Source organism: Myotis daubentonii, chromosome 14 (assembly GCF_963259705.1).
Source record: "Myotis daubentonii chromosome 14, mMyoDau2.1, whole genome shotgun sequence".
Taxonomy (NCBI): domain Eukaryota; kingdom Metazoa; phylum Chordata; class Mammalia; order Chiroptera; family Vespertilionidae; genus Myotis; species Myotis daubentonii.
The window spans coordinates 37,031,571-37,043,777 of NC_081853.1; the positions used below are offsets into that span (position 1 = coordinate 37,031,571).

The following is a 12,207-nucleotide window of genomic DNA, read 5'->3' on the forward strand; positions in this document are numbered from 1 at the left end:
AAAGTTGATGCGAGGAATCTGACACCATGCCTGATGAATAGCACTGTCCAGTTCAGTGAGATTTGATGGTTGTGGAACCAGCTGCCTGATGGCTCTTTTAATCTCGTCCCACAAATGCTCAACTGGATTGAGATCTGGTGATTGTGGGGGCCACCTAAGCAAGGTAAAGTCTCCCTCGTGTTCTTGAAACCACTCCTGCACAATATGAGCACCATGGCATGGCGCATTCTCTTGTTGGAAGAAGCCATCTCCATTGGGATACACCATCAACATGATAGGATGAACCTGATCAGCGATGATACTTAGGTATGTTGTGCTATTCAGACGCTGTTCCACACGAATTAAAGGGCCCAAATCAGGCCAGGAAAACATGCCCCAAACCATAACACTGCCCCCACCAGCTTGAAGGGTTGTACTCATGCATGTGGGGTGCATGCTTTCATGCTGTTTCCGCCAAATTCTCACTCTGCCATCTGCATGATGCAACTGGAAACGTGATTCATTGGACCACATGACTTTTTTTCCAATGCTCGACTGTCCAATCCTTGTGTTCCTGTGCGAATTGGAGACATTTTATCTTGGTAATTGCAGAAGCAAAGGTGTTTGAACAGGCCTTCAGCTTCCATATCCCATGCTATGCAGTGTACAGCTAATTTGCCTACAAATGTCAGATAGTCATAATAATCTGGCCACTCAATATATATATATATACATATATATTATCCCCTAGTGGTTATGTTTCTCTGCAGAACTCTAATACAACCCACAATGCAGGAGGCAAGGCCTATAAATTGTCCCACAGAACATTTCTGAGAGTTATCCTAAAATACTCACATGTGCTCATGAGCAAGACCAGTCAGCTAACAGTCACCTACCATGGCACGTCTAAGATTTTACCCTTCTGTGTGGTGTCTGAGGTCTGCTTATTCTACTTCCTCCTAATTAAAGCTGAGTGGGCCTCATCTGTTTTCCCAATCCTGGTATCACCTTTGCTCTGTACTGCTGATTACTGGTCACTACTGTCACTGACAGGGCACCCCTGCAGCTTCCTCAGCACCCCCCCCCCAACTTTCACTGAGCCCTGCTTCCCCTCTGCTCTAATTGCTGCTTGGTCCAGCAGCACTGCTGTCACACATGGTGCCCATGCCTTTCTAGCACTGCTAGCTCAGTGCAGTCTGCAAAATGCCAGTCACTCAGTGAATTGTGGCGAAGAAGGAAAAAAAATGCCTTTCTACTGGTCCCTCAGTTAGAGAATAAAGGGGCAATGCTGCTTGTCCCCAAACATCTTTCCGAATGTATCCTCATTTTCCTGTTCTAATTTTTTTCCTACAAGCAACCTATCCTCCTAACTCACAAGGCCTAAGAGATCTACACCAGAAAACAAAACAGACCTCAAGGTAAAGTTTAAAATGCTGCTTCTCTAACAAAAGGAGACTATTGTCTGGCTCTTTATTCTTTTGTTTTCTAAAAAAAAAAAAAAATCCTTTTTTTCCCCTATGCATCAAAGACTACCGGCAGTCACTATACTCAGATATGACTGAACCCCTGCAGTTAACACAAGTGAAGTTCACACTGGAAACATGTGACCCAGAAAAGAGTCTTAAACACTAAAACAAACAAACAAAAACTATTTAAACATGGTAACCATTTCTTACTCCATGTTTCTCATACTTAATGTATTCCATTAAAAACATTATATTGAAATTTCTGAATTACATATGCCACTCAAAGCAGCTTTCCCATTCATACACACACAAAAAAAATGTCTCCCTTTTGGGAAATATTTCACAAATGAACTTTTAGAAAAAAATTTCAGTGTGATTAGGCCAAGAGTGTCACACTACTCAGCCCACAGTACTTGCAGGCAGAGGAAAGCATTCCAAAAGACATTTCCAGACAAATTCCAACAGAAAAAAGAGATGGCCGGAGAGAAGGATAGCAATCAATAATTGCCCTGGCTTAAATTTATCCCTATATGAAAGAATTTACTCTTTATGCCATGAGAACATAAGGTAAGATCAATAACTCTTCTTGCAAGTTTTGTAATCTATTGAAAATCAATTTTACAAGGTAATATATACCAACAAAGTATGATTGCAAATAAGAATGAACTATGGTGGTGGTGGTGGGGGGGGAGAGAATGCAGATCTGTCCAGTGTTGCTAAGTGTTTAGAGCATCGGCTATGCACCAAAGAGTCATGGGTTTGATTCCAGTCAAGGGCACAGACCTGGGATGCAGGTTCAATCCCAGGTCTAAAAAATTAAAAAAATCAATGGAAAAATATCCTCGGGTGAGGATTAATAACAACAAATAAAACAAACAAAAAACAATGCAAATTCTCTGAAAAAAATTTTTTTTAAATAAGTGTGCAATGAACATCAACATTACTGGTAGTTCAATTCCATTCAAAAATTGACATACATTTAAAAATTAAATTCCTGGCTTTATAAACATGATAAATCAACAAACACTTTAGGTTAATGTATTTTTCAGATCAAGCACTTTATGAAAGAAATTTTTCCTCAAAAATCCATTATTGCCGTAGCCAGTGTGGGTCATTGGTTGGGCTTGTCCCATGCACCAAAAGGTTCAATTCCAGGTCAAGGCACATGCCCAGGTTGCAGCTTAGTCCCTGGTAAGGAGCATGTAGGAGGTAGCTGATCTATGTCTTACATCAATGTTTCTCTCTCTCCCTCTCCTTTCCTCTCACTCTAAAAAATAATTAGAAAATCTTCTTTAAAAATCCATTATTAACAAAGTATTCAATCACTAAAAACAGAACTCTATTTTTCTTTATTTATTTTGATACTTTTACCCATATCATAAATTATGTACTTCTTGGATTTTAACAACCTATCCTCCTAGAATTTTCATATTTTGGTGGAAAAAAGGGAAATCTTATATAATAAAAGGCTAATATGCAAATTGTCCCCTCAGGAGTTCGACCAACCAGGAGTTCGACCACTCACTATGACATGCGCTGACCACCAGGGGGCAGCGCGGAATGAAGGAAGGCCCCGGCCAGCAGCTGGCAGAAGGAAGGCCCCGCCAGCCCTTATTGCTGGCCAGGCGTAGGGAAGCTACCCATGCACGAATTTCATGCACCGGGCCTCTAGTATAAATATATCTATTTAAAAGTGGATGACTTTAAAATTGATCTTTACAACATATACATCCCATGTTTTTAAATACTTTAAAAAAACAAAAACGAAGGGGAGAGCAAAAAGGCTTTAAAAGCATGAAGGAAATAAAAATGAACAAGTACTGAGGCAGTATGGTGTAAACTTTAGGTAATTTTAAGTAAACTTTATGTAATTTTCTAAAATATTTTAATTTAGAAGAAAAATCTCAATTCAGTTATAAATATATTTTTAAAAATAGCACACTATACCTTCGAGAATCTGGATAGTGGCATCTTTAAACAAGCAGCAACAACAGAAGAAAATATATAAAACACCTCCTCCTTATGCCGCATTTATTCAATTTGTGGACTCCTACTGCAAATGATCCTTGAGACAATATTATAAAAGATTTATAAAACAAAATGGATAAATATGACCATTTATTTAAAATTCAAGCAATTTTTCAAATCTCTATTTCTATTCAGAGTGTCCAATTATCTACAAGATATATACAGGCTGCAATACAAGCTATTATGATTGATTTTTTTAAAAACAAAAATACCAGCACATATATACACATAATGAATCTTATCTCCCTTCAAAGTACCCATTTTGGGCAGCTTTATATCAATTCCACTGAAGAAAAATAAAAAAGAGGCATTCCTAAAATACTCTGATTAATGGATTATGTATACATCTTCCCAAGGGGACGACTTCAAAGGGAATAACACACATTTGAATAAACAGACTCTGATATATTTGTTTAAAAATTCACCTAATTTATAGTCACATGTAATATAGAAAACAAGCTGTAAAAGACATAAAGTTCTCTGAACAAATAAATTTCCATTTGAAATTTAAACATTCAAAATAAATATTTTCTTGCCACCCAAGAGTAAGAAAATGGAAAATGATAAGGTATAGGAAGGTAAGTATTATAAAGTCAAATAAGGATGAAAGGCCATTATGTCTACCATCTTTTGAGAATTAAGTGACTATTGAGGATGAAGAAAAAGACCTTCAAACCTACAGCAAACATTCTATAACAAACAGCAACAAATTCACTGGAAGTAGTCTTTAAAGTTTGCACTGATATATTATGTTTTACGAAGCATTACTTCATCTTTTACTTTCAGTTGCGGTATATGCAGAAGTGATTCCAACTAATAAAAATTCATCAAAAAATGCAACTCATGTTCAAATAACACTACGTATAGAAAAGCAAACTACTGTCAATTCAATTTTAGCATCTAAAAGACAGTAATTTTTACTCTACCCATGCAATGTTTTGAAATAGATATAATTTAAAACCCTGTAACTTGTAATTACTATATTTATGCATCTATAGAAACATCCACACAAACAATTTAAAATCATATATTTTCGTCAATTCATCTTAATATAAAACCTCTTCCCAAAGTAGTTTTTATTTTTAAAAATGTTATTACAAGGCATGTAATTTTACCTTTTTTTGTTTATTTGTAATGAAAATGCTACAAAACGAATATGTTGACCACAAATCCTGGGTGTTCAATGCCTTCAATCAAATCACTGCAATTAATATGAAATTCTAAATACAGAATATAATACCACATAAATACTATAACAGCCAAGTCCTGTCTAAGAAGCCATATGTTTTTTCCCATTGTTCAAAAAAAGGAGATGACTTCCCGTCACTTATGTTTCTGATTAGCAAGGTGATTTATGCCACAATCACTAAAAATGCCAGCAAGTGAATGAGAAAATGCATAGTGACTGCACCAGATGTGCACAATAAACAGGAATCCCATTGTAATCTCTGGTACTTAGTTTATATGAAGGTAATGTAGGAAACACTCTTGGATATGGCAAAGTCACTCTTTTTTTACATTTGACTATAAATGATATGAAATAAATTGTGTGTTTTATACTTTATGGCATGCATACATTGATAAATTAGGTACCGTTTTGTATCCCGACTTATCTACAAGACAAACCTGGCTAAGATCATGGGGATTAATTGCTTCAGAAGTGTGAAATGCAGCTTTTCCATTCTTTTCTGCACACTCAGTGAAGAAACAATGATTAATCACTGTTTAACTATTCTCTTGAGGATCTATAAGATTGCCAAAGCAGGACTTATCCTCATAAATCCAAAAAATACAGGTTTAGATTTGTTGCCAACAACTGAAAGAACATGAACTTAAACCCATTTGTTATCAGATTAAAATAATGTCAAGGTTTAGAACCCCACTGGTACACAATTCCCTTTTAATCGGTGACTTCAATAGGAAATTAGATCAACACGAAGTATAATGAAAGCATGTGTATTTCATAAAATAATAAATATATCTTTTAAAAATTATAAAATATCTACAGCCTAATAAAGTCAAACAACATACTACTGAACTTGAGCTGATAACCATCCTTATCTACATAAATACTTCAATTCCTCTGTGCTATTTATAAAAATTAAAATACATGCTGTCAGATGAAAAACAATTTTCAAATGGTTATTTCACATGGAAAATGACTACTTATTCCAAGACATTTTATTCCAGGCAGCTATAGCTGAATGACAATTATGTGTATAAAATTATTTAGCTCCAATAGTACCACCATATATATTTATAAGCCTTTATAAGACTGAAAATGGAAAACTCAAAACTTTAAGCCTGTACTATATATGATCCAAAAATATGTAACATTTTGCACAGAAGTACATAAGAAGAGAGGTTTCAAATATCTTCCAAGTAATTAAGGCTTTCAAAATATCTTCAGCCAATATTCACTACATTCTGAAGAAATTAAGTAACTTGTAAGTTGAGGCAAAATTATTGTTCACTATAAAACTCTGAGTACATACTTTTAATAACTGAAACCTCATTCTGTGTCAATAAAACATTAATATCATAATGGTTAAATCATTTACAAATTAAAATTTTTTAAATCCCCTTTAAATGAGTCAGCTGTCCATAAACTATAAAGTATTCCTAAATGGGACTAATCTAAAATAAAAATTCAAATTTCTATGTAAAATAAAAACAGTCAGTTCTCAATTATAAAGGTTCCATTTTCTATTTGTCTGATTATATGTTCATATAACTTTTTCCTTCCAATTCATGATGCTTCTTTCAGGTCTACGACGTACCACAAAAGACTAGCAGAACTACAGGAACAGGAGGTCAGTTTCACTGTTCATTGTCTTTTTAAAAGTGAATAACAGAAAGAGAAAGTGAAACATATTCTGTATTTCCCACATTTCACTTTTATTTTAAGTTCGCTGTTACTTCATTATAAAAAAAATGAGAGTTATGCCTAGTTCGTGTGTATTAAAAACCTAAAAAATTTCACAAATAAACTTCCCAAAAAATTGATTTTCCTGACATGAACCATTTTTTAAAAGAAAACATTTTAAAGTGACATTTATTTCAGATTAACTGAGTATCTACCACAGAGTGAATAGTTAATACATATTTGTTAATAATATTAGATGCATTCACATTGCATCTGCTCTTGAAGCTGATGACATGTTAGGGTCAACAGAAAGACAATTACCCTTTCAAGAACTTCTCCCTACATTCCCAAATATCTTCTCCAATTAAAATATTTCAATGCAGCCCTGGCCGGTTTGGCTCAGTGGATAGAGCATCAGCCTGCCTACTGAAGGGTTCTGGGTTCGATTCTGTTAAGAACTTATGTCTGGGTTGCGGGCTCAATCCCCAGGAGGGGGTGTGCAGGGGGCAGCCAATCAATGACTCTCATCATTGATGTTTCTATCTATCTCTGCCTCTCCCTTCCTCTCTGAAATCAATAAAAATATTATATATATATACACACACAAACACACATATATATATACACACATATATATATATACATACATATATATATTTCAAATCAATGAAACATTTAGGAAGAACCATCCTTCTGTGTTACTCAAATTATACCACTAGCATAAAACCTCACAGAGAGAATAGTTTGCCTTGAAAAAAACTATTAGGATGGAATTGAAGGTTCTGGGACAGACGTCCTATTAGCTGCTATATTTTGGACAAGTTTGAGAAGAATTGGCATTAATTCTACTTTAAATATTTGATATAATTCACCAATGAAGCCATGTGGTGCTGTACCTTTCTTTGTTGGGAGGTTTTTTGTTTGTTTGGGTTTTTTTATTTTAAAAAATATTTTTATTGATTTCAGAGAGGAAGGGAGAGGGAGAGAGAGACAGAAACATCAATGAGAGAGAACCATTGATAGGCTGCCTCCTGCACGCCCCCTACTGGGGATTGAGCCTGCAACCTGGGCATGTGCCCTTGACAGAAATAGAACCTTGGACCCTTCAGTCAGCAGGCTGCTCTATCCACTGAGCCAAACCAGCTAGGGCTGTTTGTTTTTTTTTTTAAATATATTTTATTGATATCAGTGAGAAAGGGAGAGGGAGAGACAGAAACATCAACTATGAGAGAGAACCATTGTTCAGCTGCCTCCTGCATACCCCACACTGGGGATTGAGCCTGCAACCCAGGTATGTGCCCTGACTAGGAATCAAATTGTGACCTCCTGGTTCAAAAGGCCACATTCAACCCCTGAGCTATGCCTGCTGGGCTGCTGGGAGATTTTTAATTATTGAGTCAATGTCCTCATAGTAATTGATCTGTTCAGATTATCTATTTCTTCATGATTCAGTCTTAGTAAGTTGTGTGTTTCTAGAAATTTATCCATTTCTTCTAAGTTGTCCAATTTGTTGGTATACAATTGTTCACAGTATTCACTTATAATTTTTTGTATTTCTGTGGAATTAGTTACAATATGTCCTCTTTCATTCCTAATTTTGAGTCCTGCCTTTTTTCTTAGTACACCTAGCTAAAGGTTTGTCTATTTTGTTTACCTTTTTAAAATAAACATCTTAGTCTCATTGATAATTTTTCTTGTCATTCTAGTCTCTATTTCATTTATTTCTTGCTCTTTATTTCCTTTCTTCTATAAACCTTGTGCTTAGTTTGTTCTTGTTATTTCTAGTTTCTTGAGGAGTAAAATTCTATTGTTTATTTGAGCTCTTTTTTTAAAAGAAAAAAAGTAGGAGTTTATCACTATGAACTTCCCTCTCAGAAATGCTTTTGCTACGGTTGGATTAGGAATAATTTTTATCTTCTTTTTACTTTCCTATATACACCAAACTTCCTAAGACAATATATTGATTTTATAATCAGAAAAATGCTTGTAATCTTTTAAAAGGATAAAAAAAAAAGCTACATAAAATGGGAATGGGTACTAGAAGAGACCACTTTGGGAAAATATCTGGGTTATTCTAAGCTGATATGAAAAAGATAAAAATGTTTTAAACCAAGAATGACTTAAGGACATCAGCATATATAATTTATGTAGATGGGGCAAACAGGAAGAGAATAAAGAAATACACACCTTGTATAAGGATGATTCTATCAAAGATTATCCCCAGTTCAAATTTTGAGTAATATTTGTATCTATTCTTACTATAGAAGAACCTTAAAGTTTCCCAGCAGTTACCCAGTTCTTTCAACAAATCATTTGATAGCTTGTACTGAATAGAGAAAGATGAGACGCACAGAGGAGACAGGATAAAAGCAACCTGACAGAGACAGACATCAAATTGCCTGATTCCATTTACCTTTTTAACACGTCAGTCATGAACAAATATACAAATGATCTAAGGCAGGGGTCCTCAAACTACGGCCCGCGGGCCACATGCAAATACAAATATTGTATTTGTTCCCGTTTTGTTTTTTTACTTCTAAATAAGATATGTGCAGTGTGCATAGGAATTTGTTCATAGTTTTTTTTTTAAACTATAGTCCCGCCCTCCAACGGTCTGAGGCACAGTGAACTGGCCCCCTGTTTAAAAAGTTTGAGGACCCCTGATCTAAGGCATGGTATTTGAAATTATAAAAGTGATCTGTTATTGGATAGGGAAATAAATTTAGTTATAAGCACCAGCTTATAAATATTACAAAAATATAATAGAAAAGAGCACAGCCTGGTAGTCAGGCTAAAAACGCTGAACTTTCATTTCCGTTTCATTTGTACATTTGCATCTGTGAGAAATGGCTTAAAATGTAAATTTTATTTCTTACTATAAATTGTGGTAAAAAAAAAAATGGGGGGGGGACTAAGTGCTACCTAAGATACCTTCAACTCTAAGTTCAATCATTCTAATCTTGCTTCTCTAACAAATTAATGATTGTTGGAGGGAGGGAAGAAAGAAAAAGGAAAGAGATGGATATAAAAAGCATTCCCTAAAGAAAGTGCTAAGTCTGCTGATTGAAATACACTTTAACGCCCCCTTGAAGGCTCAGATAAAGGAGAAAGAAAACAAGTAGGAAAAGGAAAAGACTGGAAGCTGGTGAACAGATACGAGGTGGAGAGAAACAGGTCAGGTATCTCTATGTAACTATGTTAGAGGGCAACATTATTCCTTATAGGAGCCTATAATCAAAAACCAGTAGAAGTGTATCAACACACACGTATGCACACCCACAAATACATACGTACACATATTTTTTGTACAGGAATCTATGAACACATCATTACAGCAAGGGTATTGTTGAAATGAAAGTTTATGCCCCCTAAAACTCAGATGTTGAAATCTGCCTTCCCAAAGCAATGTGTTAGGAGTAATGCCTTTGGGAGGTAATTAAGTCATGAGGGTGCAGCCCTCAGGAATGATTTTAATGCCCTTGTAAGAAGAGACCCCAGAGAGCTCTCTCGTTCCTTCTACCATGTGAGGACACAGTGAGAAGACAACCATCTTCTCCTCAGACACAGAATCTGGCGGTACCTTGATCTTGGACTTCCCAGCCTTCAGAAAGTGAAAAATAAATTTCTGTTGTTTACAGGTCACCCAGTCTATGGTATTTTTGTTATAAAGCCTGAATAAAGTAAGGCAGGTCTTAATATTAAATTTTTAAAGGTAAACTTTGAATAAATATATGCTTACCTTTTAGAAGAACTTTATTGATCCACAAACCTAACTGACACTTGAAAATGCATGCTCTTGTTATGTGTCAAAGAATTCCTCAGGCTCGGTATAACAAAGTTCTCTGAATACAAGTCTTAGTTGGAAATTTGAAGTAAAGAAGAATCAGGAAATAAAGATCAGCAGAGTTCTTCAACTAAGCTGCTGGAAAATCGGCAAATACCTAGAAAATAAACAAATAAAATAGCTTCAAATATTCCTATTCCAGAAGGAACCTTAAACCAGAACAAAAATGCAAAAGGCAGGCTCAAAAAATGTGATAATATTTTAGGTTTTTAGGGGACAAATGTTAGTCTAGTCACTAATCACTCTTTCCATTTTCTATTTTAACTCCTGGAAGAAAGGGAATCGTTTTATAATACCTAAAATAAAAGGTATTATAATATTAAAAAAATCCAAAATAATTCACTATAACACAAATCATACAACTTCATTTCATTGCAATGACATAAAAATGTTAAACTATCAAATACACTATTAATACATAATAAAATAATATCAAGCAATAAAATCACATAAAATAATGGAAATTTGAAAACAAATATGGAAAAAATTCCATTGAAAGTGGATTCCAAAGCATTAATAAGATATAAAATTAAAATACAGACAGAAGTCTTTTTGTCGAAATATCATCACTTTTAATAATATACTTTCACAAATCGTATCTGACACAAATATCTCTCTATATAAAATCTGTAAGAATGACAACTGATTTTCTTAAATAGCTATCCAATATAAGTCAAGAGCTTCTTAATAATAATAATTTACTAAACATATTATCACTCTCCTCTAGATTTCATCCTATATTAGTTTAGTTTACTCCCAAAAATCTTTTAGAGCTTATCAGTAGCTCAGTACATAAAAATAATTAGGCAATATAATGTAAACCATAAATCAATAACATAAAACTGAAAAATATTAGGATAACAGAACTGAAATCTACTAAGATTCAGAAAAATTAATTCCTTAACTACATTTTAGCATCATATACTACTAAAACCAAATAACAAAACAGGATTTCTGAAGAATACAAATATGTTGGATTGATCTCTAAACAGATTTCCAAACAATGTTTTATGCTCTTGTATTCAATGTAATTCATGTTTTGATTGTTAAGAATGTTTTATCACATTCTACTGCAGCATTTTCTCGTTTTAACTTTCAATCTCATCTGAAAAAGTTGTAAACAGCATGTTTCTAAATTATATACTAGTGACCCGGTGCATGGATTTGTGCACATTGAAAGGAAATTAATTAGAAGGTTGCCGGTGGGGTGAGACTGAGAAAAATGGGCTTGACACAAGCCAACCTCCTGCAGTCCCCTCCTGGTCGGCTGCACCTGGAGCAGCGCAGTGGCTCGAAGGGCGTCTGTGGAATGAGTGGGGTCCCTCCAGCAGGTGGAGTCCCTCCAGCAAGTGGGGTCCCTCAGCCAGGCCTGCAGGGATAGGGCCAAAACCAGCTCTCCAACATCCCCTAAGGAGTCCCGGAGTGCGAGAGGACACTCTGCAAAGTTGCTGTCGTACAGGGTGTGGAATGCAAACACAAGTGTACAGTAAACCAGATTTGGGGCCAACAGTGCCCCAGTAATAACATAACCCATGACCAAAGGTGGAATTGCAAGGCCTCACAAGAAATCGGGCTCCCTCCTCTCTGGTTTTGAGGTGCATCACCCCAGAACTGCCACTGCCAAGTCACTGCATCTTAGCAGCTCCTGTGTTGAGTGTCTTCCCACTGATGGTCAGTGCACGTCATAGCTACTGGTCAGATGGACACTTAGCATATTAGCCTTTTATATATATAGATGTATGGAAAATATCTAAATATTGTCAGCACCTCCTTGGACAGCAACATATTTACTTGGTTTTTCTGGATGGTTGAAATAAAGTTGCTAAACCACTAAAATAATGTGGTTTAGCAACTTAGTTTCTCATCTTTCCCTTGTCAAAATACAGACCATTTTTATTCTATGGATTACTCTTTAAAAGTGAAAGACATTAAGTATCTTTTAAATATTCCAACATATGTGTATTTGATGTGTACTTATGAAACACAATATATACTGTCGTACTAACGTGTCAATACTATTCAGA

The 12,207-nt window shown here is 35.2% G+C and overlaps 1 protein-coding gene across 6 annotated transcripts in view; it reads right to left on the bottom strand.

Annotated features, from left to right (window-relative positions):
• Positions 1-12,207, bottom strand: part of TBC1D5 (TBC1 domain family member 5) — a 457,482-nt gene that overhangs the window by 341,897 nt on the left and 103,378 nt on the right. For 5 of the 6 annotated variants that reach the window (XM_059664053.1, XM_059664048.1, XM_059664051.1 and 2 more), the window contains one exon: positions 10,079-10,280. The gene's annotated coding sequence lies outside the window, so the exon portion shown is untranslated. Of the gene's footprint in view, positions 1-10,078; positions 10,281-12,207 lie in introns of those variants that run through there. The other variant, XM_059664054.1, reaches the window with a different exon arrangement.